General features: G+C 37.3%; 1 long non-coding RNA gene across 4 annotated transcripts in view; it reads right to left on the bottom strand.

Annotated features, from left to right (window-relative positions):
• LOC105879766 (uncharacterized) overlaps positions 1-27,788 on the bottom strand; it is a 215,802-nt gene that overhangs the window by 179,757 nt on the left and 8,257 nt on the right. The window contains exon 4 of one of the 4 annotated variants that reach the window (XR_001157878.3): positions 22,800-25,464. The exons of the other annotated variants lie outside the window; for them this stretch is intronic. This is a non-coding gene — a long non-coding RNA (uncharacterized LOC105879766). Of the gene's footprint in view, positions 1-22,799; positions 25,465-27,788 lie in introns of those variants that run through there. 4 annotated transcript variants of the gene reach the window in all.

Here is a 27,788-nt window from a genome sequence, read left to right as displayed (position 1 = left end):
GTTTCAGCTTTATGATGGTGTGAAAGTGATATGCATTCAGTAGAAACTGTACTTTGGGTACTCATATAATATAGCCTTTCTGTCTTTCACTTTCAGTACAATATTCAGTATATTACATGAGATATTCAACACTTAATTATAAAATAGGTCTATGTTAGATGATTTTGCCCAACTGTAGCCTAATGTAAGTGTTCTGAGCACATTTAAGGTAGGTTAGGCTAAGCTATGATGTTTGGTAGGTTACATATGTTAATATTAAATGCATTTTTGACTTATGATATATTCAACTTATGATGGGTTCATCAGGACATAGCCGCATAGTAAGTTGAGGGGCATCTGTTTACACACATCCTTTTGGTTCTGTTTCTGGAGGACACAGACTAATACACTGGCCCTGGAGTGACTAGGGCAGGTGGATAGTGGTCTGCAGTATGAGAGCTCAATAAGGGAAGTAGCTGGGGTGTGGGCTCTGGAGGAGTTGCTTACTATCTCTAGGAACTGGCTAACCCTGGGAGCTATAGCCCCTCCAGAGTCAGCAAGGCCCCAGATGTCAAAGCATCAAAATACAAAAAATAAAGAGACATGGCTAATACAAGTAAGAATGGGCGAAGCTATGGAAACTGATGGAATACCTTGGGGCCATTCACATCTCCAAGCAAAAATGCTTTAGTAACAGTGACTGAGAAGCTTTGATGATGTGCCAACACACACAAGGGCCCTGATCTCAATGCACTTTCATTAGAATTGAATGAATGCTTGGAAATAAGCTTCTGGCATTTTTAAGTCTAAAAAACCTGGCAAAAAATAATGTGCCTGACCATGTGCTGAGGCTGATAACTGAAGCAGTGGGATGCTTGGCTGGGGGTATATAAGGTCTAGGGAACTCAGAACAGGCCTATTTAGAACAGGTGGTGTCACAAGCAACCAACATCATCAACATCAACATCAACATCATCCCAACTGAGACTTCTAAATGAGCAAGAGGAACTCAGTACAAAAGAGATTGCTGCAGTAGTGCTAGAAGAAATACTGCCAGGTTGTAATTCTAGAAGGAGTAAAGGAGTGAACCAGGTGGGTTTAGAAACTACACTAGCAACTGGAAAAATGAACACAATTCTTTTTTTCAGAGACAGAGCCTCACTCTGTTGCCCAGACTAAAGTGCAGTGGCACAATCATACCTCACTGCAACCTCCAAATCCTGGGCTCACGCGATCCTCCTGGCTTAGTCTCTTGAGTAGCTAGGAAAACAGATGTACCACCATTCCTGGCTAATTTTTATTTTTTGTAGAGACAAGTTCTCACTATCTTTCCAAGGCTGGTCTCAAATTCCTGGTCTCAAACAATCCTTCCACCTTGGCCTCTCAAAGTGCTGGAATTACAGGTATGAGCCACTATACCCAGCCAAAAGTGAACAATTTTAAAAAGCAGTGCCTTTTAATTACTCAATGGGCCCTATGATCTCACTTTCACATTACTTTGTCTAATTTCTTGTATATATGGCTTGCTGTTTACCACATCAATTTCCTCTGGGAGTTAATTTTCCTGGGTAGAGTTAGACCACATTTTCCAGACTCTTTTATAGGTAATTGTAGCCATATGACTGAGTCAATGGAATGTGAGCATAAACAATGAGTATCATGTCTAGGCTAAAGCTTTTAAGATGGAGAAGTGCCTCCTCCACGCTATTTATGGTTAACCAGGATTGCAACTTTCAGAATAATCTTGCAAATCACAGGTGAAGATAGCAGATAAATAGAATGGGTCCCTGAATGACTGAATGGAGAAGACCTGGCATGGAGGAGAGCTGACCTGCAGAAACAAGGACATCTACTTTGGACTGTTATGTGAACAAGAAATAAACTTCTACTGTTTGGGAGCCATTATTTATATTAGGCCTATTTGTTATCATGACCTTAACTAATGTAAGGGTAAAATTATTTTCTCTGTTTATGAAGGGTAAAGAGACCATTTCCCCTTTTCTCCCTTAATGTGTTTTCTTGGAGCCATAATAAATCTGAGTTTTTACCCTAATCTTTGGAATCAAAATAAATCTCTCTAGAGATTAAGCCCAATCTCCAGGTTTTACAATATAGAGATATCACCAAGGTCATGGGAAATCTATCTGTGTAAAATGTTACCTCTAGAATTAGCTCAGGAGTCTCTCCGGAGATGAACAGACAGTGTCATAAGCTTTAATGTCTTTGTCTCTTGAGGAGATAAGAGAAGTTTTAATTGCTCTTTCTACTACATTCCTGTATAAATTTATGTAAAATTCTGTCCAGACTTTGTAGTCACTTTTCTACTGCCTTACATACATGTAAACCTGTTGTGCTTCCCAGTAACAGTGTTCTCTCTCTCTCTCCTGTATTAGTATCGAATGGTCTTTTTGTTGGCATACTTGTTTTATTTCCCTAATAACTAACTATAAAATTGATTCCCAAAAGTAAGGCTCTGCTATAACAAAAACTTAAAATATGTGGATTTTGCTTAGTGGTGAAGCATCTGCTGGAGAGTAAACAGACACCCAAGAGGCTGGAAAGATGACAACTCATGTTATATAGTGACAAAACTTTTGATAATATTGTCACCTTCAGTAACTTGGAAGGCAGAACAAGTTCTAGTGCAATAGACAAGAAAAATCCAGTATGTTTCAGTGTGCATTGTGTGTGTCAGTGTATTTAGCAAGGTATTATAAAGAAGAAATAAGTACCTGCAAGGATTGGCTTATTTGAAAACAGAAATCAAAGTGATAGGAATAGAAATTTGGGTCTGAAAAGCCAACTAATTCTGGACTCCAAAGAGCAAGACATAAAAAGGCTTTGAGCAAAAAAAGTCTATAAGGACTTACTAATTTAATGAAGAAACTCAGTCCTGCAGCACAGATCAGATTAAGGGCATTCTCTTCCTGCCCGATCCTATTGTATGAGATATGCTTCAGTATGCTACTAAATTCAGAGTTCAGCATGGGGGTAAGAAAGCAAAGAAATACAGCAGACTTGAGCATTGTGTCTAGGAAATAACTTTGGATATGGTAATTGGCACATGGAGTTGACTGGCAGCAAACAGATCAGAAGCCTACTATGTTTTTGAGGGAAATGCATTGCTAAAAGAAACCACAAGTGTGAACTTAAAAAGTCTTGACGGTGAAAACCTCTGAGCTTCCAACTTCCCAGATGGGAAAGCTAAGGGCCATAGAAAATCACAGATTAGGAAATTCCTTCCAGGAATCAGATCCAAGGTTTATTAAGAATTTCTTCTACAATAGAATAAGAGTTCTTCACAAGACCCATCCATCAGTATTCCACCCTTGCCATGGACCAATGAGTTCTGAATTTCCCATACTTTCTTATCCCTAAGGGGAGCTTTTATTTGGATACTATATCCTGGCTCGTCCCTGAATGGTGGGATACAAAGTAGGGTGGTTGAAACTTGTCTTTTCTATTAATATATCATAAACCACAAGTTGCCATATCCAGACTGGATGGAAAGGACCACATATCAACAAGATATTTGGGACTTGGAAATGCTACAGAAACTAGATGGTACTTTGGGTTGTCTTTCTTTAGGAGGAAAATGATTGGAACTTTGGGGAACACATGGATAAAGAAGACTTTAGAAAGTTTTGCTCAATATTGTATTGAATTGCATTCATTTCTTCTTTTTCTCTTCTTTAAGAACCTTCAGAAAAGACTCAGGATACTTTTCAAGACTTTCAGAAATGAATTTTTCTTTTTCTAGACAGAGATAGGCTTTAACATTAGAGCAAAAGATTGACATATAACTGACACACATATAATTGACACACATACACTTTTTTTGGCTAAGTAAGCACAGAGTGGTAATGACACCACTAGTAAACTAGCCTTTTAAAGTGACCACTATACTTTCATTTTTTACAATTAAGTTTTGACCCTGAGTTCCAACACTAATTTATTTATTTTCCTGAATTTCTTCTACCATAAAGGAATGCCGTTTACTCGGTACATACATAGGTTATTTATTGTTTTTTAACTTCACGGTGTTTATGTCATGACCTGCAAGGCCAAAGAAAGTTACAGTGTCCTAGTCATAGAAACCATGTGCTTTGCTTCTTACACTATGGGGATGGGGTGAGCCACAGTTGCACTGGCTTCATCACGCCTGCACCTGGCAATCAATCACTCTTCTGGAGACTGCATCCCATTAGGCAAAAGCACAAAAAGGACTCTTGCCAAGTAGAAACAGGAGTAGAAAATGCAATTCTGGTCTCTGACAGTGATTGAACGTAGATTGTGCCAAATCTTTGCCTGATGTCTCTGGATTTGAAACACGCACAGGAAGTTTTCAGAATGCGTGGCTCATGCATCCTTCAAAACAAAACTGTCATGATCTTTTCATCACATAATTTATCCATAGCTAAAGCTTCACATTCCCTAGAAGTATAATGTGATTAGAGAGGTATACTCCAAGTAAAGTTTAGAGATAAGGAATTGCACCCTGAATACCTTCACCTATGTACTAGACTTTTCTAAAAGTAGAAATACTCTGCAAAATTAACCTCCTCCTCCACTTAATTCCTAAACTGCCTACCTCATTTCTTCTCCTCCCTAACAGAGTACATTTCAACCCTAGTGCAGTCTAAATAGATCTTTCATGGAATCACAAGATCACAGAATGTTGACATAGAAAAGCCCCATGAGAAATCTGCTTCATTCTCTTATTTTAAGTACTGGGAAACTAAGGCCAAGAGTGATAAAGTGTTCAAACAGTCAGTAACTGACAGATTCTGGATTAGAATACCAGACTCTCATCTCCTGGTCCAGAGCTTTTCTCCTATGTACAGATCCTTTTCCATTTACATTCAGATTTCTGAATGTTGGCAGACACTTTATCAACTGAATTCCAAATTTTAATGATGCTGAAAACACACATAATAGGCCACCTGAATGCTCTGCTTGAAGAGAAACAAATAATGCTTCTTAAATCCTTTTATGAATTGCATCCTTTATACTCATCCTTTACACTCATAGGTCCTCTCCAAACAAAGATTTGTTGCTTGATAATCTGGAGTGAGAAGTATTGGCTTGTCAAAAGAAGGAATTTATCCTGGGGAGAAGGAAGTTAGCAATTATAGAGCTATGCATAAATAACAGTGTGTAAAGACTGTTACCATTGATAATTGTTCAATTAATTGGTTAATTCATTCTTCACACATTATATATATATATATATATATATATATATATATATATATATATATATATATATATATATTTAGTGCCTATGATGCCTGCAAGACACTATGCTAAGGTTCATGAGGAACAAGAAACTAAATAAAGCCATATCTGCCCTCAACAAGCTAGTTTCTAGTCTCCTAGGAAGAACTAAGTAATGGATATTAAACAGGGTGATTTAGTAGGAGGGGACAGTATTCAGACACTTTTGGAGAAAAAGTGTTAGGCGGCACATTTTCCCTATGCATCCATTGTGTAAAACAGCTTTATTCATGTTTGATTGACATACAATAAACCATATACATTTAAAGGGAGTAATTTGATAAGTTTCGACATGTGTGGACAGTCCTGAAATCATCATCATAGTCAAGATGACAAACATATCCATCACTTTGTAAAATTTGCTAGTGCCCCTCCTCTCACTTTTCCTGGACCCAAGTCCCAAAACTCAAGGAAACACTGGCTTGCCTTCTGTCACCATAGGTAGGGTTATATTTCCTATGATTTTATGTAAATGGAATCATACTGTATGTACTATTTTTGTTTGGTCTTTTTTCACACACCATACTTATTTTGAAGTCCATCTGCAATGTTTTATGTATCAATGTTTGTTTCTTTTTATTGATAAGTAATATTCCACTGAATGGATATCTACCACAATTTGTTTATCCATTCATCTGTTGTTCGAAATTTGGTTATTTCAAAGTTTTGGTTGTTGTAAATCAAACTATGAACACTCATACACAAGTCTTTATTTATATAGAGGTAGGCTTTCATTTATCTTGAATAGATACTAGGGAGTGGAATGGCTGGATCATACAGTAAGTGTATGTTTAACTTTTTAAGAAACTGCCAAACTGTATTCCAGAATAGCTGTACTATTTTTTATTCTCACCAGGTCTATGAAAATTCTAGTAGTTCTACATCCTTCCCCACACTTGCTATGGCCAGTCTTTTTGATTAGTCTTTTTAATTTAAACCATTCCAAAAGTATTCATATGCATCCATTTATGCCTACTGATCTATAGAGAGGTTGGTAGCCTCTTTGGAAAAAACCTTGAACCCCATCTGTCATTTGTGTCAGGCATATGCCTGCCACTGTGCAAAGACAGACAAAATGAACCACTGTAAAAAAATTATCACAGAAGAAAAAAGAGTCTGTCACAGGGAACCAGACTTAGCAACAGAATTAAAGAATGGCAGTCCTGAGGACCGTGCAGTGGGAGGAACAGAACTCAGCTTGCTCCAGTTATGTGTACAGGCACAGGGAAAGAGTGTGCACTCAAAACTGCGTTAAGAATCTCTTCTCTGCCCCAGTATCATACAGAAAGGGTGTTGTCCTTTTCACTTCATAAGGGTGACAGCAGGGATCTCTGTGGCTGAGTTGTTTCCATTCTACCAACTCTGGGTGTGGTAGCTTCCCAGCTCCACCAGGTCCCATGTGATGAGCCAGTGGCCAGCTCCACTACTTTTTAGCTAAGTGATCTTGGGAAAGTTGCTAAACCTCTTGTAAGAACTGTGAAGACTCTGAGATTTTACCCTACTTGCAAGCTAACACGTTAGCTGCCAACAGTTTTATGGATGCTGGCAGAAGACATGAGACTCTTGAGTCAGAGACAAAGGATTAGCAGTAGCCAAAACAGCATTTGTGCCAGGTCTTTGAGACCCAGTTCTTACAGGGTGATGCAAAGAGGGCAGGAGAAGTCTGTATATGCAGTGGGTTGTTTTATAGGAGAAGACTCTTGAGTGTATGAAACCCAAATGTTTTATAATGGGCAGTAAGCCTGGCTGAACTTTGCCCTGGAGACATTATCTTTATTATATTAAACAATAAACAAATCTGCGTGTTGCATCTAAAGAAGACACTATCTTTATTTTCCAAGTCTGTTTGCTATAAAAATATCCTTGAGAGGATAGTCTGGAAAAAGGGCAACCAGTGTCTCTGCTCACAAGACACACATTAACATGAGAGTCCTGTGGGGAATTGTACCCTGACACCTCCATGTGTACAGTTTATCCATCTAGGAAAGAGGAATAATCATAATTCTTCCCAGGGTTGCTGTGATAATTCAATGAAATTTATTTGAGAAAAACTTAGAAGGATATCTGCCACATTTCAAGTATTCAATAAATGTTAATTGTTCTTTTCTTTAATTGTAGTAAAATATATACATAAAATTACCATTTTAACCATTTTTTAATGTAGACTTAAATAGCATTAAGTACATTCACATTGATGTACAACCATCACCACTATCCATCTCCAAAACTTTCTCATATTCTCAAACAGAAACTCTGTACCCATTAAATATTATATTTAAAATTAACTCCCCATTTCCCCCTCCCTGCAGCTTGTGGCATACACCATTCTACTTTCTATCTCGATGAATTTGACTATTTTAGGTACCTTATATAAGTGAAATCATACAGTATTTGTTCTTTTGTGAATGGCTTATTTTACTTAGCATAACATCCTTAAGAGTCATCCATGTTGTAGCATATGTCAGAATTTCCCTCATTTTTAAGGCTGAATGATAGTCCATTGAACATTTTCACATTTTGTTTAGCCATGTATCCATTAACATACATTTGGGTTGCTTCCACACTTTGGCTATTGTGAATAACGCTTTTATGAACATCGATGTACAAATATATGCTTGAATCTTTGCTTTCAGTATTTTCAGGTATATACCAAGAAGTGGAATTGCTGAATTATATGAGGAATTGTCATACTAGTTGTAGTTTTTTTTGTTTCTATTATTTATTATTATTATTATCTTCGCCCACTCCTCCCAACAAAGAAAGAAAACTTTAGCACAATCTAATTTAAATGCAGGAAGTCTTGCAAAGGATTATCTGGGGTTTGTCTATTACTCATTACTCAAAACTCCTATTCCTAACTCAATTCTTTATTACTTCAATGTCCCTCTTTCAGATTCTCCAGCTCTCTTTGGATTCCTTTATTTCCAAAGTGTGACCACAGTTGCATCTGTTTTACTCCTCAGAAAACGACAAATGAAATATTTTTCTGTGTAAGCAATTTCCACTGAAGGTTAATGATTCCTGCTGAAACTTGACTGTTGGTCCATTGTTGTTTTAAAATGTTTCAGCTGTGCTCTACAACACACCTGATCTTTCCCAAGATCACTCTCACCCCTTCCGCTACCACCTGGAGAAAACTTGCTGTCCTTTACTTTATTATGCAGAGTCATTTACTGCCAATTTATCCCAAGACTAGCCTGGGGTCAGAGGCCTATATTAATAAGTTTTTCATAAATGAAAGAGAAAATTTTCCCCTAAGATAATTTCTGTAGTTTCTCTAAAATATAGAAGTGTTTAAGGTCAGATTTAGGAAAAAAATACATAGTTTCCTTCTAGCTCCAAGATAAACTATTTGGGGTTATTTTCTGGAGAAGATGAAACAAGATAATAGAATAGAACCCTCCAGTCATCATCCCTCTTCTGCCTCCCCGCCACCACCCCTTCAACAAACATCAAATTGAACATCTATCCATGCAAGAAAACGCCTTCACAAGAGCTAAATAACCAGGTAAGCTATCACAATATCAGGTTTTAGCATAATAACAAGAAAAGACATGTTGAAGAGGCTAGAAAGAACAGTCTCACATTGCCTACACCATCCCTCCTCCAAACTCAGGCAGCAAAGTGCAGAGAGAGAATCAGTTCACTTGGGAGAGGGAGAGGAAAGTTCTGTGTGGGATTTTGCACTGGAACTTGGTACCAGCCTCACCATAGTAAAACAGCATTGTGCAGAACCTCGCAGCCCCTGCTTCCAGGCTGGTGCCCACAAAGAGAGCATTTAGACTTGTCCCAGGCTGGAAGGGAATCCACCACCACGGCAGGAGGAACCTGAGTCCCAGCCCACCTCACCACTGGCTGACTAATGTGTCCTTAGACCCTAAATAAAATTCAGCGGCAGGCAGGCCACAGTGACCATAGACCTGGGGTGACCTCTAGCGCTGCACTGGTCTGGGAGGTTGTGGGCTTCAGGTGCAGCCCAGTGCAATATCACCTGCAGCAGCCATGGGAGTATCTGTGTCATCCCTCCCCCAACTCCAGACAGCGCACTACAAAGAGATTCCTTCCTCTTGGGAGGAGAGGGAAGTGTGCAGGGGATTTTCCTAGGATGCTAGTATCAGCTCCACCATGGTAAAACATAGCAATGGGCAGAACTCCATGGTCCCTGATTCTAGGCCAGGTCAGTGCTAGCAGAGGAAGCTCTTCTACCCCCACTCGGGGCCAAAGGGAGTAAGAAAACCTGGCAGGATGACCTGAGTCCCAAAAGGCATCACCGCTGGCTGACTAAAGTGGTCTTGGGCCCTGAATAAATATCAGTAGCAGTCAGGTAGTAGTGGCTATGGGCCTTGGGTGAGCCCTGGTGATGTGCTGGTCTGGGAGGCCATAAGCTTTTGGTGTGAGCCAGGGGAGTGCCTATATTACATCAGCCCCAACTCCACGCAGCACATCCTGGAAAGAAATTCCTACTTGGGGAAGAGAGAGGGAAGTGAGCAAGGGACTTTACTTGGGAACCCAAGGAACTCTCCCTGATCTTCTGCAAGAGTCACAGCCTACCTTGGTTTAGGGCATCTTCTAGTGCTGAGAAAGCTGCAGTGACCATAGGCTTAGGGAACTCAACCATCTCCTTTGAATTCCTGGAAGTCCCTCTGTAGAAGGACAAGTACAAACAAGGCCACACTACAAAGACTGGAATAAATACCTAATTGCATAATTAAGGGTAAAACCAGTAATATTTGGTAAATGTTTTAAAGAAGTAAAAATGACTACTTAAATATGAGGCATTTCTTGCTATTACCCTTCAATTATAACTAACAGTAATAGTATTCAATCCTTACTCTTTAGTACACTATTCACACTTAGTAAAATAGAACGTCCACTACTATAACAATGAAATACTTCATCTTTCACTTCCTGTAAAGATGCCAATATTTATAAAATAGTGATATCTATCTATCTATCTATCTATCTATCTATCTATCTATCTATCTATCTATCTATCTATCTATCTTTTGTAGAGGCAGGGTCTCATTACATGGCCAAGGCTGGTCTCAAATCTATTATTGATTTGTAGAAGTTCTCTATTAAGGGTACCATTTCTCTCTCTATGTGTGTGTGTGTGTGTATGTCAAAATAATCATACCCAAATATGTACTATTATTCAGTGGTTTAGTTCTCTAATGTTCTCTTTTTATTATTTTAATAGGTTTAGGGGATACAAGTGTTTTCTTGTTTGTTTATTTGTTACATGGATGAACTCTATAGTGGTGGAGTCAGAGCTTTTTGTGTACCATGACCAGAATAGTGTACTTTGTACCTGATAGGTACTTTTTCATCCCTCATCCCCCTCCCAGGCTCCTCCCTTCTCAATCTCCAATGTCCAATATACCACTCTGCGTGATCATGGATACCCACCATTTAGCTTCCACTTATAAAGGAGAACACATAGTATTCGTTTTTCTGTTCCTGAGATACTTCACTTAGGATAATGGCCTCCAGTTCCATTTAAATTGCTGCAAAAGACATCATTTCATTCTTTTTTATGTATGGCTGAGTAGTATTCCATACTGTGTGTGTATATACAGTATGTATAAATATTATAGACAGACACACACATCCCAGATTTTCTTTATCCACTCATCAGTTAATGGGCACTTACATTGATTTCATATCTTTGCAATTGTGAATTCTACTGTTATAAATATATGAGTACATGTATGTTTTTCATATAAAGACTTTTTCTTTTGGGTAGATATCCAGTATTGATTGCTGGATTGAATGGTACGTTTACTTTTATTTCTACTACTTTTATTACTTTATTTATTGTATTTCTTTGAGGAATCTCCATACTGTTTTCCATAAAGGTTGTACTAATTTACATTGTATACGAGTTTCCTTTTCACCACATCTATGCCAACATCTATTGCTACTTTGACTTTTTAATAATAGACATTCTGACAGGGGTAAGTTCGTATCTAATTTGTGTTTTTAATTTGCATTTCTCTGATTATTAGTGATGATGAGTATTATTTCATATGTTTGTTGGCTGTTTGATTATCTTCTTTTGAAAAATGTCTGATCATGGCTTTTGCCCACTTTTTAATGGAGTTATTTGTTTTTTTTCTTACTGATTTGAGTTCTTTGTAGATTCTGGATATGAGGCCTGTGTTGTATGTATAGTTTCCTAGGCCAACATCCAGGAAGTTTTTCCTATATTTTCTTCCAGAATTTTCATGGTTTTAGGTTTTACATTTAAGTCTTTATGCATCTTGAGTTTATTTTTGTATATGGCGAGAGAGAGGGATCCTGTTTCATTCTCCTACATGTGGATATCAAATTTTCCTAGCACCATTTATTGAATAGGGCATCCTTTCCCCCGTGTGTTTTTGTCTGCTTTCTCAAAAATCAATTGGTCATAGCTATATGGTTTTATTTCTGGGTTCTCTATTATGTTCCATAAGTTTGTGTCCCTATCGTTATGATAGTACCATGCTCTTTTGGTTACTATAGTCTTGCAGTATAATATGAACTCTGGTAATGTGATGCCTCCAGATTTGTATTTTTGGCTTAAGACTGCTTTGGCTAAATGAGGTCCTTTTTGATTCCATATGAAATTTAGGATTTCTTTTTCTAATTCTGTGAAAAAAATGTTAGTATTTTGATGGGAATTGCATTGAATCTGTAAATCACTATTGGCAGTATGGATTTTTTTCTAAATTTTGAAATATTATTGGGGCACCAACACTTTGGTCACATAAATTGCTTTTCACTGCCCAAGTTAAAGCTACAAGTGTGCCCATCCACCAGACAGCACACACCACGCCTGTTAGGTGTGAATTTACCTATTCCTTCCTTTCCCCTCCCATCTGCCCAACACCCAATGAATGTTACTTGCATATGTGCCTAGAAGTGTTGATTAGCACTAATTTAATGGTGAGTACATGTGGTGTCTGTTTTTCCATTCTTCTGATACTTCACTTAGAATAATTGGACCCAGCTCCATCCAGGATGATAAAAGAGGTAGTTCACCATTTTTTATGGCTGAATAGTACTCCATGGTATACATATACCATATTTTATTAATCCACTCATGTATTGATGGGCACTTGAGTTGTTTCCACACCTTCTTGAAGTGCTTTTGGAATTCATTTTGCTAGTATTTTGTTAAGGATTTTTCCATATATGATCATAATGGATATTGGTCTGTAGTTTTCTTTTCTTCTTGTGTCCTTTCTGGCTTTGATATCAGGGTGATACTGTCTTCATAGGATGAGTTAGGGAGGATACCTCCATCTTGATGTTCTGGAACAGTTTAAGTAGGATAGGTGCTACTTCTTTGTAGGTCTGGTAGAATTTGCCTATATATCTTTCTGATCCTGGACTTTTTTTGTTTGGGAGATTTTTTGTTACTGATATTACTGATTCAATCTCACTATTCATTATTAGTCTGTTCAGAATTTTTATTTCTTTCCAATACAATCTTGGGAAGTTGTGTATTTCCAAAAGTTTATCCATTTCCTCTAGATTTCCTAGTTTGTGTGCATAAAGGTGTTTACAGTAGTCTCAGATGATCTTTTTTTATTTCGCTGGTATCAGTTGTAATGTCTCCTTTTTCATTTCTGATTGAGCTTATTTAAATCCTCTCTCTTCTACTCCTGGTTAATCTAGTTGGTGGTCTATCAATTTGGTTTATCTTTTCAAAGAAGCAAATTTTCATTTCATTGATCCTTTGTATTATTTTTTATTTCTTGTCTTCTGCTAGCTTGTGGTTTGCTTTGCTCTTATTTTTCTAGTTCCTTGAAGTGTAACATTAGGCTGTTAATTTGCGATCTTTCTGTCTTTTTGATGTAGGCATTTAGCAGTATAAAATTGCCTATTAGCATTGCTTTTGCTATATGACAGATTTTTGTAGGTTGTGTCACCACTGCCATGCAATTAAAAATTTTTTTAAGTTTCCATTTTGATTTCATTGTTCACCCTAACATTATTTATCAGCAGTTTGTTTAATTTCCATGTATTTATATAGTTTTGAGGGTTCCTCTGGAAATTGATTTCTAGCTTTATTCCACTGTGGTCTGAGAAGATACATGACATGATTTCAATTTTTAAAAATTTGCTGAGACATGTCTTGTGGGCTAACATATGGTCTAATTTTGGAAAATTCTATGTGCTGATAAGAAGAATGTATATTCTACAGTTTAGGGGTAGAATATTCTGTAAATGTCTGGTAAGTCCATTTGTTCTAGAGTCTTGTTTAATCCACTATTTCTTTGCTGATTTTCTGCCTCGATGATGTGTGTAGTCCTGTCAGTGAAATATTGAAGTTCCCCACTATTATTATGCTGTTATTTATTTCTTTCCTTAGGTCTTGTAGTATTTGTTTTATGAATCTGGGAGCCCTGCTGTTATGTACATATATATTTAGGATTGTCATATCTTCTTGTTGAATTGATCCTTTTATCATTATATAATGACCATCTTTGTCTTTTTTTTTTTAACTGTTGTTGATTTAAAGTCTGTTTTATCTTGTATGCGAATAGCTATTCCTGCTCACTTTTGCTTTCCATTTGTGTGGAATATTTTTTTCTACCCCTTTATCTTGAGTCTATGAGATTCTTTATGAATTAAATAGATTTATTGGCGACAGTAGATATTTTGTTGTGTTTTTTAAATCCATTCTGCCAATCTACATCTTTTAAGTGGGGCTTTTAGACCGTTTACATGCAATGCTAATATTGGTATATGAGATACTGTTCCAGTCATCATGTTGATTGTTGCCTAATTGCTTTGTCTTGTTCCTGTGTTATTGCTTTATTGGGTATTGACCAGTCCTTTTGATGTTTAGAGCACTTTTGACCATTTCTTGTAGGGCAGGTCTAGTAGTGATAAATTCCCTTAGAGTTTGCTTATCTGGGAAACTTTATTTCTCCTTAATTTATGAATCTGAGTTTTATAGGATACAAAATTCTTAGCTGATAATTCTTAAACTATGTTTAAGAAGACTAAAGATAGGACTCCAATCATTTCTGGATTACTGCTGAGGAGTCTGCTGGTATTCTGATGGGTTTTCCTTTATAAGTTACTTAATGTTTTCATCTCATGGCTTGTAGGAGTTCCTACTTCATGTTGAATTTGACCAGCTTGTTGATGTTCTTTTGTGACAAATCTCCTAGGTGTCCATTGAGCTATTTGGTGTTTTTTTAAAAAAATATATCTATCTTTTTAGTAAATTTTTCATTCATTTCCTGAATTACTTTTCTGGCTTCTTTGAGTTAGCTTTCCATATTCTCTTAGATCTCATTGAGCTTCCTTACTCTCCATATTTTGAATTCTTTATGTGTCATTTCAGTGTTTTCATTTTGGTTGGGAGCCATTACTAGAGATCTGGTGTGATCCATGGCAGGAGGGTTACACTCTGTTTTTATTCATATTTCTGTAGTTCTTGTGCTGATTCCTTCTCATCTAGAGAGGCTGCTATTTCTTGGTTTTGAATTTTCTTTTGTTTAGATGGCACTTTATTTTTTACCCTCTTAAGGAGGTGACTGCAGCACATGTTGGGTGAGGACCTTGGGCTTTGTTTGAGGGTACTTTCAGAGGGGCCTATGTTCTGAATAAATACTTTGGTTATAGGAGGCCTTGGTATGGTGGGTTGTCTCAATTGCTACTTATTTGTAGTCTGTAGCAGTAGTATCCTATGCATGTGGGCAGATTTCTTTCCTCCTGTCGAGAAGGAGAGATGGAGTTCTCTGAAATCTTATCTCTTTCCATAGACCTGTGGATTTCTAATAGTATGAACTATATTGGGATGTCCAGTTTAATCTCCATGTCAGTAGGTGGTGCTTGCAGGTAAAAGTCTGCCACGCCATGTACAATTGAATCAGTAAGTGATGTAATGGGCTGTATGAGTTGATCTCTGTGCCAGAAAATGATACATTCAGGAGAGAGTCAGCTGCAGTGTTATTGTGGGACCAATACCCAGCCCTAGTAAATCATGAGAAGCGCTCAGAGGTTGCAGGCAATGGGCAGAGCCATGGAGCGCCCAGGGGACCCCTTCTTGTGCTCCACCACCACTGAGGCAAATAAGGGAGTGAGGCTGAGTGGAGTTTGGTAAGGTGAGCCTGTGTTCAGCCTTCCCAAATGTGGTTGTAAGCACTGTCTCAACAGAGGTTATGGTAGGGCCTAAGGTATCCCTATCATGCCAAAGAACCTGCTTACAGGTGAGGGGCAGTCTAGAATTCATAGTCCAGCAAGAGGGAGTAGGTTTTACTCGTTTTTCATTCCCCTTACTCAGCAAATGTCCCTCCAACATCTGACCACCAGCAGCAGCCCAAACCAGCCTGGATAGTCAGAAAGTGAACAGGCTCACACAGTAATGCCACCGCAGGTTGCAAGCCTCCCCATCAAGGACTGAAAGTGTGGCTTTCTCAGCCATGCTTGTCAGGGGAGGGCTGCTTCTCACATGCACTGCAGCACAGGCCCACACCACACTCTCTTCTCAGTTCTGCCTTCAAGGGCTTAGCGGCTCTACAGCTATAGCAGCGAAACTTGACCTTGGTGCATGGGAGATGGCCCGGGTCCCCATGTCCCTCCTTGGCCCAGTTGGGGGGCAGAAGTGTCCTCGGGGCAGAGCTTCGAGCACTGGGAAAAGGGCTCCTTAACTGGTTCTCGGTGCTAGTGCCAGCATTCCGAAGCCTGTGGGCTCCAGGAGCTCAGGCAGTGCCTCAGCGTAATCTCCTGGCAATTCCACAGGCCACTCCATAAGCCTGTGGAGGTCGATGAGTGGCCCCAGAGCCAAAGCTGCAAAGGTCTGAGGTGGGAGTGTGAAGCCCTGGATCTACTGCTTACCCCTTCCCTTGGTCCATGGGTCCATGGGTCATTCAAATCTCTCAGCAGACCCACGCTGGCAGTCAGGCTTCTACTTCACCCTCCATGTCTCCCTGCCACTTATTTGTTATCTGAAAGCATTTTTTTCTCTGATAATCTATTCAAAATATGGGCATTTGATGACTATCCTGATTGCTCTCAGAAGAAGAGATGAATGCCAGCTGCCTCTAGTTAGCCATCTTAAAAAAACTCCCCGAGATATTTATTCTAGCACATTATGGTTGCTTGACTTTCTTCAAACATATTTTCATATTACATTCACTTTTGCATATTTAGATGAATAATTTTAACTTTTCCTACTGTTCAAAAGCAATAAAAACACAACATATTTTATATATGAATTTTAATGAGCTTTGCTTTAATGACTAATTCAATGTGAAATTAGTCAACACTTAATTGAGTTATAAAAATAGAAAATAATTATTCAGATGTCTGAGTTAGAGGTACAATGATAGTCAAGTACAGCAAAATCCTGCTTAGCCAAACTTATCTAATGAAAAGTATCAATTAAGGTTTCACTTTGTTTATTTGTTTGTTTTGGAGAATCAGAGGGATATGGAAGGAAAGAAGGCATATTATTAGGTGAGATAAATTAAACAGCTTCAACCTTTATTCTTTGTCCTGAGAAATTCTAGGGTGTTCTTAACTAGTGGCTTTTAAAAAAATACTTATAAAAAATACTTTCATATTTTAAGTAGAACAAGAAGTCTCGTCTATGCCATAATCCAAAATGGACAATCCTAACTTACCTGTTACACCTCTAACAGGAAAATGAGACATTCTCTACTTTTCTCTTCCTAACAAGGAGCTGAAACTCATTACAAGGCTTACCAGAGATACCTAACACAATTATCAGCAAATAACAGGAGCAGAAAGTGGGACATTCACAACTATTACATTTGATAGCTTAAAAGAATGAGAACATAATTGAACTTCTTAGGGAAATTATTATAACTTTTTGTAGTCGATAATAGGTCTCTATAGTAGTCCACAGTCAGGTTATTTAATTAGAATTCAACTACTTCCTTAAAGAATTTGGTAATTTTTCCATTTACACACAAGCACACACATAAATACAAACACAGGTACATATGTATATGAACATGCACACATATACACACACCATGGAACAATTAAAAATAAGTTCAAATTAAAATACTAGAAACCAAGCAGAAGAGGGGCACAGATGAGATGTTAAGAAGCCGGGGGGAGGTGATGACAATGGTGCTACTAATGATGACAGGAGCGGTTATTTACTGGTTGCTTACTGTGGCTAGTCACAATTGCCAGAGACATACTGAGGGACTCACTACATTTGAACATTATAGACATTTAGCTCCAAGATTCTTTTTTTTTTATGGAGACAGAATAGAGTGCAGTGGCATCATCATAGCTCACTGCAACCTCAAACTCTGGGCTCACGCAATCCTCCTGCCTCAGCCTACCAAGTAGCTGGCACTACAGGCGTGTGCCACAATGCCTGGCTAATTTTTCTACTTTATTTATTTATTTATTTATTTTTTGTAGTGGAGATGGGGTCTTGCTCTTGCTCAAGCTAGTCTCAAACTCCTGAGCTCAAGTGATCGACCTGCCTCGGCCTTCCAGAGTGCTAGGATTACAGGCATGAGCCACCATGCCCAGCCTCCAAGATTCTTGTATCCAAGTCAAAGGGAGGAAATATAATAAGTGAAAGGTGAATATAATTTAGAAATTTAACAGTATCAGCCTAAAATAAACATTTCCCATGCTAATATTACATTACACATAAATAAGTGATAGTTGGCTACATTTTTATTCAGAATCTCTCTCTCTCCCCTCCTCTGAAGAAAAACAAAATTAGAGAATTCAAAAGCTTTTTAACAATTTATTGATGTATCATTCACAGCTTAAGCTCACTCATTTACAGTATACAATACAATGATTTCTAGTACATGTGCAATCATTACAGTCAATTTTAGAACATTTTTGTCACCTTACAAAGAAACCTCATACTATTTTGCTATCACTCCCCAGTGCCCTAATCTTTTCTGCTGCCCCTGGCCTTAAACGACCATTAATATACTTTCTGTCTCTATATATGTCTCTATCTAGACTTTCAACTGAATGAAATCATATAATTTGTGGTCTTTTGTAACTGACTTCTTTCACTTACCATAATGTTTTCACATTTATCCATGTTACACTGTATATCAATACTTCATTCTTTTATATGGCTAAATAATATTCCATTTATGCATATACAACTTTTGTTTGTCCATTTGTTGACTGATGAACATTTGGGTTGCTTTTACACCTTTTGGCTTTTATGAATAAGGCCGCTATTAACAGTGTAAACACAGTGTGTTTTTATGTGCACATATGTTCTCATTTCTCTTGGGTATATACATAGGAGTAAAATTGCTGGGTTATATGATAACTCTAGGTTTATTTGAGGAACTGCCAGATTTTTCTCCAAAGTCATCATTTCCTAAGGCAATATGACTTTGCTCCCACCCACCTCCTTTCTACTTTCATTGGCAAATATATCACACACATTACATTTGTTATAGGCCCACCAAAACATTAGTTACATATTATTTTATAGAATTGCTTTTAAGATCCATTAGTAGAAGATCAAAGAAAAATATGCAATTATAGAATCTTTTATAATTACTTAATTACCTTTACCAGTGCTCTTAGTTTTTTTTTTTTTTTTTTTTAATAGAATGGAATTACTAACTGGGGTCACTTGATCTCATCTTAGGAACTTCCTTTAGTATTTCTTGTAAAGAAGGTCTGCTGGGAACAAATTAAGTTTTTGCTTCTCTGGAAAATTATTTTGCTTTCATTTAAAAAATATTTAATTTTATTTTTAATTGACAATAATTGTACATATTCATTATGTACATAGTGATGTTTCAATACACATAATGCATAGTGATCAGAACAGGGTAATTAGCATATCCATCTTCTCAAACATCTATCATTTCTTTGTGTTAGGAACATTTAAGATTCTCCTAGTTATTTGAAACTATATATTATTGTTAACTATAGTCATCCTACAGTGTTTTAGAACACTAGAACTTATTCCTCTTATCTAGCTGTAATTTTGTGTCTTTTAACAAATCTTTCCCTATTCCTCTCTTCCCCCTACCATTCTCAGCCTCTAGTATTTTCTGTTCTACTTTTTAATTCTGTCAGATAAACTTTTTATTAGCCTGCAGGTATGAGTGATAACATGTGGTGTTTAAATTTCTGTATCTGGCTGACTTCACTTACCATAATGTCCTCCAATTCCACCTATGTTGCTACAAATGACAGGATTCTATCATTCTTTATGACTGAATAATATTCCATGGTGTATATATGCCACATTTTCTTTATCCATTTACCTGTTGTTGGAAACCTAGGTTCATTCCATATCTTGGCTATTGTGAATAGTGCTGCAATAAACATAGGAATGAAGAATTCTTTCTGAAATAATGATTTCCTTTCCTTTGAATAAAATCCCTATAGTGGAATTACTGGATCATATGGTAGTTCTATTTATAGTTTTCTGAGGGATTTGCATACTGTTCACCATAGTGGGTGTAATACTTTGCATTCCCACCAATAGTGGAATCCTCTGCATTCCCACCAGAATTTGTTATTTTTTATCTTTTTGATAATAGCCATCCTAACTGGGGTGAGATACGGTTTTGATTTGCATTTCCCTGATTAGTGATACTAAGCACTTTTTCATTTATTTGTTGAACATTTGTATGTATTCTTTTGAGAAATGTCTGTCAGATCACATTCCCATTTGATAATTGGCTAACAAAAAAAAAAACACCTAGGAATAAATTTAACTGAGGATGAGAAAGACTTCTACAAGGAAAGATAAAAAGTACTGATAAAAGAAATTAAAGAAGATAAGAACAAATGAAAAGACATCCCATGTTCATATATCAGAAGAATTAATATAGTTAAAATGACAACACTACCCAAAGCAATCTACAGAGTCAGTTCAATCCCTATCAAAATACCAATGACACTATTCACAGAAATAGAAAAACATCCTAAAATTTGTATGGAACCACAAAAGACCCCAAATAACCAAAGCAATTCTGAGCAAAAAGAACATTAGAACTATCACAATAACAGACCTCAAAATATGCTACAAATCTGTAGTAATCAAAATATCATGGTACTGGCATAAAAACAGACATATAGACCAATGCAACAGAACAGAGAACCCAGAAATTAATCCACATATGTACAGCCACTTGATTTTTGACAAAGGTGTTGAGAACACTCATTGCAGAAAGGACAGGCTCTTCAATAAATAGTGCTGGGAAAACTGAATATCCATATACTGAAGAATGAAACTGGAACACAATCAACTCAAAATGAGTTAAAGACCTAAATGTAAGACCTGAAATGATAAAAATACTAGCAGAAAACATGGGCGATATGCTTCGGGACACTGGTTTAGGAAAATATTTTATGAATAAGACCATAAAAGCATAGTCAACAGAAGCAAAAATAAACAAATTGGGTTATATAAAACTAAAAAGTTCTGCACAGCAAACAATTAACAGAGTGAAGAGAAAACCTACAGAATGGGAGCAAATATTTGCAAACTACTCATCTGACAGGGAATTAATACCCAGAATATACAAGGAGCTAAAACATCTCAACAGCAAAAGAATAAATATTCTGATTAAGAAATGGGCAAATGATCTGAAAAAACATTTCTCAAAAGAAGACATACAATAGCCTTCATTTTAAAAATGATAGATCAAAGATTCTTGGTGGACAGTGTTTTTCTTTGAGTACTTTGAATATGTTATCCCACTGCCTTCTGGACTCCATTATTTCTGCTGGCAACTCAGTTGCTAATCTTATGAGTATTCATTTTTAAGTGATATAGCATTTTTCCTCTTGCTACTGTCATGATTTTTTCCCTATATTTGACGTTTAGCATTTTTTACTATAATGTTTCTTTTTGTGGATTGATTTACATTTATACTACTTGGAGTTTGGTAAGTTTCCTGGAGTTATTGTTCTTTCAATAAATTCGGAAAATTTTCAACCATTATTTCTTCAAATGATTTTTTTCTCCTCTTTTCTCTCTCCTCATCTTCTGGTATTCCCATTGTGTGTATTTGGTATGCTTAATAGCATCACACATTTCTCTGAGGCTCTGTTAATCTTGCTTCATTATTTTTTCTCTGTTCTCTGACTTTTATAATTTTCATAAACCTATGCTCAAGTTCACAAATTCTTTTTTCTGCCAGATAAAATATATTGTTGGGCCCATCTAGTGAGTTTTTCTTTTCAATGCAGTAATTGTACTTTTCAATTTGAGAATTTCCATTTGGTTATTTCTTACAACTTTTGTCTTTATTGATATTCTCTATTTGATATATTTGTCATCATACCTTCCTTTACAGCTTGAATCATGCCTCCCTTTAGTTCTGTGAATTTATTTATGATAGCTACTTTGAAATCATTTTGTCTTCATCTGATATCTGTTCACTCTGAAAGGCAGTTTCTGTTGCCTACTTTTTTCCAGGGACATGAATCGGTTTTCTGTTTCTTTTTATGCCATGTAATTTTTGTTGGAAATTGGACATTTTAGATAACATACTGTAGCAACTCTGGGTACTTTCCAGTCTTCTGGGGCTTATTATTATTATTTGCTTGTTTACTTATTTAGTGACTCCCTAGATTATTTTAATAAAATATATCCTCTCAAATCCACAGTGATAAGCCTCTGATATTGCTCCTCAGGGAGTTGCAGCCTTGGATATGCCCATGGCAACGCTGGAATGACATTGATACTCACTGGGCTCTCTTCCACTCTTTTTCTGACCATACTCCGCTGTTAATCTTCAGTGACCTTACCCAGATGTTTATTGCCCACTTAGTGTTGCATTGCTTTCAACAATACCCTGGCCATACATTCTTTCAAACAAGTCCAATCAAATGTAGTTCCTTTGAGAGACAGTTTCTGAGGTAAAGGTCTAATGTTTTTCCTGACTTTAGGAGAGTTCCTCCTAGGTGTCTTATTCCCTGGCTTTCTCCAGAAAACTAGCTGGTTTTACAGTCTAGGATGTATCTTTATTAGATCTATGAATCTCCTCCCAACTGTCTTTTATTCCAACCTCTACTATTCTTCAGAGCAGTCTTAGGTTTAAATTTCTCCACATACCATTGCATATGAAGTCAGTTTGGAGGGAGAGATTAGAAACTTTTTGTTATATGACCTACTTCTTCCCCCAGGCAAAATCTCTGAGGCGAGGGAAAATGGCAAGCTATTCTCTGAGTGGGAGCAGAGTGCAAGGAGGAGAGGAACGGTACCCAGGGTCCTCTAGGCTTGTCACTCTTAGCATGAAACCAGCACCTCACAAGCAGAGGGAAGGGCTTTCAGGGCCCCCGTATTCTCAGCATGCTGCACTCAAGGTAGAGTCTTAGATCTAGAGTGGGAGCTGGGTGGAGGAAGGGACTCCTACTCTTGACCACACTTACTTGGGATTTACCCTCAGCAACTGGAAGCTGGGAGCAGGATGATAAATTCCTGCCCTCTAGCCAGGGGCCAAGGTGGGAGGGTCCCTGTATTCTTGGCTGCAGAAATCTTGAATAGAGTTTCCATCTGGCTTAGCTGGGAGAGGGAAGGAAAAGAGTGGTCTTGGCTCGGATATCACAGCCTGTCACCTTTTTTTCCAAATGTTCACAGATAAATAGGTGTTTCCTCATTTGCTATTTGCTCTTATGACCATTTCCAGAGGCTTTAAAAGTTTTTCTTTTAAAAAATAATTTTCACAAATTATATTAGGGAAAAGGTCACTGGAACGCCTCACACTACTGTGCCATAAGTCAATCTTTCCAAAGTACTTTTTAATGGACATATTTCACAGTGTTCTGAAACATACAAAAGTTGGAGACACCTCAAAAATGTACTTGAGACTTATAAATTTCATAATTTATCCTAGATCCAGACAAGTTCCAAGTTGGATTTTTTGGCTGGCAGTAATCACTTTACATGGCCAGGCTCAATGTGGGTGATTTGTGTGACTTATTATTATACTATAGTACAGAAAATACATTTGAGCTGCAACCTAAAAAAGGACAGACCTCCTACCATGTGCCTATCTTGGAGAATACTTAAGTTGAAAAGAGGCTGTCTTTCTTTCCCTTTGTGAAATTCAAATCCAATTAGTTCTTCACTAGCTATTTTACTTAGGAATAGAAAAAGAATTAAATCTCTAGATTTCATTTTAATAAATAAATTCAGCTTTTTTCTAACTAATTTTTTTTCAGTTTTATTAAAAAGTAAGCAAAGTGGATGAATTATGAAATTTCCCTCTAGTTGAGGCAAAACCATAAAATTTCCAGGTAATCATCCTATCTGTTAGGATTAATTTTGCTTGCATATAATATGAAAACCAAAATAACATCTATTTAAATACTCATGACTTATCCTTCTAGTATAAAGAAGGCAAAGTAAGGCCGTTCAGTACTGACATGAATGCTCTAAAAAAATAATCAGGGTCTCAGGCCTCTTCTCTCTCTCTGCATATGCCTTCCATTCTCAGTGTCACTTTATGATCCACACAACTACAAGAGCTCTAGCTACCATGTCTGTATCTTACATAACAGAAACAAAGAATCAGGAGAAAAGAAGGGGATACCTCTCAGCTGTTTCAACTTTTTTCTGGAAATACCATGAAATTATTCTATGGCAATGCTTTCATTTTCATCTCATTGCTTAATACATAGTTATATACCCACACATAGCATCAAAGAGGTTGGCAAATACAAATTTTAGATGGACATATTGCCAATTCAAATAAAAATGGAGTTCTTTTCCTGATAAAGAAGTGAAAAAAGCCTTTTGGTTAGGTAATTAGCCACTACAAAACAACCTGAAAAACAGATAGGCATCCACACCTGTTTCCCCCCACATCAATTTATCGATGCTGACTGTACAAAGAAACCATACAGAATAAATGTATACCTGCCACTTTTTACCTAAGTAACTCTCTCAACATTCCTAAGAGAAATTATCCTAGTTGCTAGTGGACCTCATGCAGGCCAGGACCTGACTGAGAGCTAAAACATCTAGCCTGTGGCATCAGGCAGAACTAGGTTTGAGTTCCTGCTCTGAACACTTGAACTCTATGACTTCATGTTTCTCAACTGTAAAATAAAACTAACGAGAGAACCTTCCTCAAAGGATTGTTGTGTGTTAAGAGAATGTAGAATAATCCCTAAGGATTGTCCTTAGTACATCATGACTACTCTATAAGAGTTAACTATTATTATCAATATTATTCTCTACAGCAGCTTTCCTTGTCATTTATACCAAAGGCTTTTAAAGACTTTAACCAAAATAGATTTATCATCCTATTCTAAGCAGAATAAGACAATATATATATATTTTCTGTACATCCCATAACATAAAGTCACACCATTGCTCAAGGAAATTCCTATCTCTGATAGGTGCACAGACATTTCTAGCCATGGCTTTTATTTTGCCTATAATCAATGCCTAACAAGTCCCATGTGGCTAACCTGGGTCTGGAAGTGTTGTCTCATAAATAAATGGCATCGATGGTGACAACTGGTCAAAGTACTTTGAATTGGGACTAGGTAGGAAGGGTCCCATGTTATAGATGGAAAAGTTTGGTCTTTCACCTGGATAATAAAATACTCTTAAGTATTGTACTTAACTTGATCATCCAAAGAAATATTTGTCTTTCAGGCCCTGTATTTAATTTGATCTTCCTGAAGAAAATAGTTGTGGAAAACCTCAGACAGCCAGGGCTAAGGTATAAATAATAATATAATCTTCCATACCCCCTGGTGAATTTTCTATTTTGTAAAGTGATTTCAAATTCTCTACATCGTCTGAATTTCATAAGAATCCAGTAAGGTCAGCAGAGCACGGGAAAGAATTGCGTTCCTTTATTTTGCACATGAGGAAACAGAAACTCAGCTCCTACAGGAAGTCATATGGGTTTCAAGCCGCACAGCCAAGATCAGAATTCAGGCCTTCTGAGTGCAAGCTGGTACCTATTCAGTTCAACCAGAAAGCAAATCAGCAGGGAGGCTGCAGAATAGCTTTTGAGTTGTCTGAGAGCCAAATTTGCTAGCAGTTTCTGAACAGTACTGATAATAGCAGGTGAGGCAGGGCAGCTGTTTTTATCAGCTTACAATTTTGTGTTAGGAGTGTCCGCAGATCATCCTTCATTTACTCTCAAGGAGTCAGTGAGATGCACCTAACTTTCATTCATAGCTGAGCTCTTGCAGGGATGCCGTATCAGAGCAGTCAGAACTGGCACTTGTGATTAGCAAAATGACTCCCTGGTGAGAACAATAATAAAGGGAGACAGAACATTTTTAAAAGGCAAGTTTGTTCATTTTATCATTCTTTTATGACTGCATGCACCTGTAGTCCTGAGTTAGGTATTAGAGACACACATGTGAATAATATTCAGTCTTGACAGTAAGGATTCATGATCTACTGAAGGAGAGAGAAAATCACCTCTGATAAGCATTATTTTTAAAAGTTATGAAAAAAGCATAATCAGAAAAAAGAGGGAAACACTGCTTCATTTTCAGAGTGGTGTGAATGGGGCCTTGAAAGATAGGAGCTTTTATCACCGAAGGATAAGGACAAAATGGACATGGAGACAAGATGCCATCTGTCATGGTCAGGGAATTTTAAGTGGTTCAATGTGGCTAGAACATATGGTGTGGGGACTGGGGGTGGCTGGGTCAGAGAGAGAGGGAGAAGTGGGACATGAAGCTTGAAAGGTATAATGACATCTGATATCTAGGCCAAAGTGAAGGGCTGAGAAATTCACACTTATCTTGCAGGTGGTAGAGACGGCTTTTATCAGAGGAGTGACATGATTAGATAAGTGCTAGAAACTTCTGGCAGCCCTGTGGAGGTTAAACTGGGATGGGTGGTGCAGGTGGGTAGGAAAAAGTAACTCAGCAAGAAAATGGATGCTTTGCTGGTAGCAAGGCTTATTTTTTGTCTTTCCTTTCCCTTAAGCTTCTATTCTTTTACATTTTTTTTTTTCAGAAGTTTTCAGTCATTCTGGAGATACTGGTGCTATTTCCAAGCAGACCAGGAGTTACTTCAAATGGTCACCCTGGATATTCATGAGGGACCATGATAATATCATTACACAGTCATTAAACATGAATCCAAAGAGTACTGGGCACAGGCTGCCAAGTCCCTCATGCAAGCAGGGGGCTGCTGTGCTGCAGCCACACAGCCACAGCACTTGCAGGTGTCTTGGCCTCTGGGTTCATCACAGGGCAATTTGCCTCAGATAACCTTGCTGTACTTCATATACAAAATTCCAGGCTCTAGTCTCTAAGCTGACAGCATTAGCTGGATAAGACAGTTACTGAGAGTCAGTAGCCCAAGGATTCTTGACATTTCTTATGGCAATAATCCACAGAGCATGGTATCACTATTTAAAGTTTAAAATTAAGAAGCTAAACTTCAGGCAGCCCTAGGAAGAGTAAAGATTCCTTATCTGCTAAAAAAGGGGGAGGGAAACTGTTCCAGGGAGCCTAGAAGATACCTGTTCAACTGGTTCTGTGGTCCTAATAAGAATCAATCAGTTTGAGCAGGAAAAAATGTCACTTGAAGTAAAAACGTGGTTTCATTGATTTAGTATTCTGGACTGAATGACTAGTTTCTGGCTAAATTTCAGCCAGTTCAGCAAAGAGTCAAGTTTTAGGTATAGTCCAAGCCAGAAGGAAATAAGTAGCTGCGAACCATTTTATAGAAGATGACGTCTTTTATAACTTTTGAAATAAATATCACGCTATTTCTTATTAACAGGTTTTTTTATTCTTTTTTACTTAGAAATAAAATATTTATTTTCCTGATGTCCTTAAGTCTACTTTGTCAAAGATTTTTTTTCACCATTTTCTTCGAAGTTTTCACTCACTGATCACATTCCTACTTTGGGTAGCAACAATAATAGTAATAGCTAACACTTACATAGTATTCACCAGGCATTCTTCTAAATATTTATTATTTATTAATTTATTTACTCCTCACATCAACCTAAAGAGGTAGGTTAGGAGATAGGAAATGTGGAGAACAGAGAGGTTAAGTAACCTGCCATGGTCACACTGCTACACATGGTAGAGCTGGAACATAAAATCAGGCAACTAGACCACAGCCTGGTCAAAAGTTCATCCACAGCAACTGTAAGAATTTGGCTAAGAATCAAATTTTCTCAAGGGCAATGTGTTTACCTTTCATAGTCAATCTCTTCTTCTTTTCTTTTTTTTTTTTTTGATAATTTAATAGAAATAACTGAAAACCATTTTCTAATAGACTGGAGAACCTGCTAATTCAATATTAAGATGCATTATATATAAACCTGGAGCAACAGACCTGTGTCCTTATCCTAGATGCCACATTTGATAAAAGATTTCACAGCCAGTGGTGATTTTAATGAATTCTGTCTCACCTGTTTCTTACACATGCTTTTCTTGCAAAAGATAGCTGAGTGACTAAACATTCACATGTCATTCATTTTAAAATGGCCTCTCACATGCCATCCTAAATGTCATTACAAAATGTGAAAAGCTTTCATTTCCCTTTCAATGGTTATAGGAGCAAGCAGTAGGGTTATACAACATCTTTCTGATCA

The sequence above is a fragment of the Microcebus murinus genome, chromosome 1 (genome assembly GCF_040939455.1).
Source record: "Microcebus murinus isolate Inina chromosome 1, M.murinus_Inina_mat1.0, whole genome shotgun sequence".
NCBI lineage: Eukaryota > Metazoa > Chordata > Mammalia > Primates > Cheirogaleidae > Microcebus > Microcebus murinus.
Note: the sequence above shows the minus strand (reverse complement) of the source record. Positions and strands in the feature narration are given on the sequence as shown.